The 2,436-nt window shown below is 52.3% G+C and overlaps 1 long non-coding RNA gene across 1 annotated transcript in view; it reads left to right on the forward strand.

Moving 5' to 3' along the window:
• Positions 1–960: 960 nt before the first annotated feature.
• Positions 961–2,436, forward strand: part of LOC108795053 — a 2,575-nt gene continuing 1,099 nt past the window's right edge. The window contains exon 1 of the long non-coding RNA XR_001941733.1: positions 961–1,069. This is a non-coding gene — a long non-coding RNA (uncharacterized LOC108795053). The remainder of the gene's footprint in view (positions 1,070–2,436) is intronic.

Here is a 2,436-nt window from a genome sequence, read left to right on the forward strand (position 1 = left end):
ATATATATATATGACACATGCCAGCTCACATGTATGTGTTCGTATACCGCAGACGGGACAGTGGCGGTCGGGTTGCACGCAGCTCCTCTTCACTTCGCTCTGTCTGCACTTTCAAATTCAAATCTGCCGCTGTATGCCTGATCCTTCCGCCAAGACAAAGTAGTTCAGCTCACCCACGTGACTTAGCTCATTAGAACGGTTCGCACAGCGCTTTACGCAACGAAGAGCAAGCACATGTTCAGACAGGAACATTCAGGACAGAACATAACCGGTTCTAACGGAGAAGAACAGTCAGGAAAAATCCGCGGATGGATATCATAATGGGATAACGGCTGCGGCGTTGGAGAATAGAAGAGTGACACGGCGCATGCGCACGCAGGTCATACGGCTTATTTTTTTAACCTGACCTTCGTAGCCAAAGTCGCCATATTTGTTTTGGGCAACTATTATTATTTTTTTAAACTACTTACATAAATAATGATATAATAAAGGCAGTTTAATCATTCAAGGTAACGTATGGTTTTCCATTTCAATTACCTTATTTCTTTTTGACTGAAAATTCATTCTGGCTTCTAAGCTCTAAGCCTTTACTAGACCAGTCCTCAATGAAAAAGTTATCCAGGTCCTGTACTTCCAGTTACGAGGTATGTTAAACCAGTCTGTGACACAGGAGCTGTACAGTGATGTTTAGGCTCTAGTCTAGCCAAAGGGTGTGTGAATTGGCCTGCCCTCGTCCAACATGTCCGTTTCCTGGCAATTTATTTCCAGCCAATGACGGTGAGGGAAAGACGCTGAACAATATTTAGGGCGGGGCCTCATGAAGCCACAGTAAAAAGTTTACAGACACGCCCACTATTAAGGCATGGCGTCCCCGCCCACCTCCCCGGTTCTGATTGGTTCGCAAAGGTCTAGCCGTTGAGTATCCCATTGGTGGGGTAGCTGTCACGTTGCTCTGCATCTCTCTTCCGGGTTGGCTGGAGAGGGGACAGGGGAGCTGTCTGGAGTGGGAAGGGACCCGAGTATGAAGAGGGTCACCCTGTTCGTGAAAGGGAGTGCCCGGACCGGCAAGGTGAGCTGCAGCTTCAGTGTAGGAAGTAGTGGTCGTGGAAGTAAGGAGAGCAGAGGACACTGTCCATGGAGCAGCCTCCTCATACCTGCCATTTCCCAGCTAATTCCCCCCCAGCTCCTAATATCAGTTTCCCCCCTGGAGTATGGCTCCCCCAGGTATGGGCTTCAGGACCGCCTGGACTCTTATATATTTCAGGGATATCTACACTGAGCTCTCAGGTCTGCCCCATTCCTAAAGTCACAGCCAGGAGAGACAGTCTGGAGAGAGAGAGACAGTGAAAGGAGAGAGAGCGAGAAGAGACAGCCAGGGGAGAGAGAGAGAGGAGAGACAGTGAGGAGAGACAGTGAGGGGAGAGCGTGAGAAGAGACAGCCAGGGGAGAGAGAGCGTGAGAAGAGAAAGCCAGGGGAGAGAGAGCGAGGAGAGACCGGCAGGGGAGAGAGAGCGAGGAGAGACCGGCAGGGGAGAGAGAGCGAGGAGAGACAGCCAGGGGAGAGAGAGCGAGGAGTGACAGCCAGGGGAGAGAGAGAGAGAGCGGGGAGAGACAACGAGGGGAGAGAGTGAGGAGAGACAACAAAAGGACAGAGAGCGAGGAGTGACAGCCAGGGGAGAGAGAGCGAGGAGTGACAGCCAGGGGAGAGAGAGCGAGGAGTGACAGCCAGGGGAGAGAGAGCGAGGAGAGACAATAAGGGGAGAGACAACAAGGGGAGAGAGTGAGGAGAGACAACAAAAGGACAGAGAGCGAGGAGTGACAGCCAGGGGAGAGAGAGCGAGGAGAGACAATAAGGGGAAAGAGTGAGGAGAGAGAGCCAGGAGAGAGAGAGCGAGGAGAGAAAAAAGGCAGCCAGGGGAGAGAGCGAGGGAGGTGTTTTTGGGCAGAACACCCCCAACCACACTATACAGCAGGGGTGGGCAAGCAACTCAGGCCCTCCAGCCGTGCTTTAACTTCAAATCCCAACATGCCTCTGTAACTGTCAATCTTGCAATGCCTCATGGGACTTGTAGTTCCACAACAGCTGAAGGGCCAGTGTTTGCCTACCCCTGCCCTACGCTCTGGTGGTCGGAGACCTGCTGATGTCATCACATACAATGCTGGGCCCATAACCCTACATTATATGGGAGGGTGCATAGGGACAGTCTACAAGCTGGAGCAGAGGGGGGAGAGGTGAGCTCCGACGTCTGGGGGAGCGGGGATCAGGGAAGGAAGAGACCTATACACATGTCCCCCTGGACATTAATGAGCAGTTCACCTGTGCAGTATTGGGATAGCCCCACGGAAAGGGGTGAGTCAGGAGGTATTGAAGGCACAGGATAAGCATGACAGCTGGGTGGCTGATGTTTTCAGGAGGTGAGCAGTAGAAGGTCCCAT

The sequence above is a fragment of the Nanorana parkeri genome, unplaced genomic scaffold (assembly GCF_000935625.1).
Source record: "Nanorana parkeri isolate BGI_ZX_2015 unplaced genomic scaffold, ASM93562v1 scaffold926, whole genome shotgun sequence".
Taxonomy (NCBI): domain Eukaryota; kingdom Metazoa; phylum Chordata; class Amphibia; order Anura; family Dicroglossidae; genus Nanorana; species Nanorana parkeri.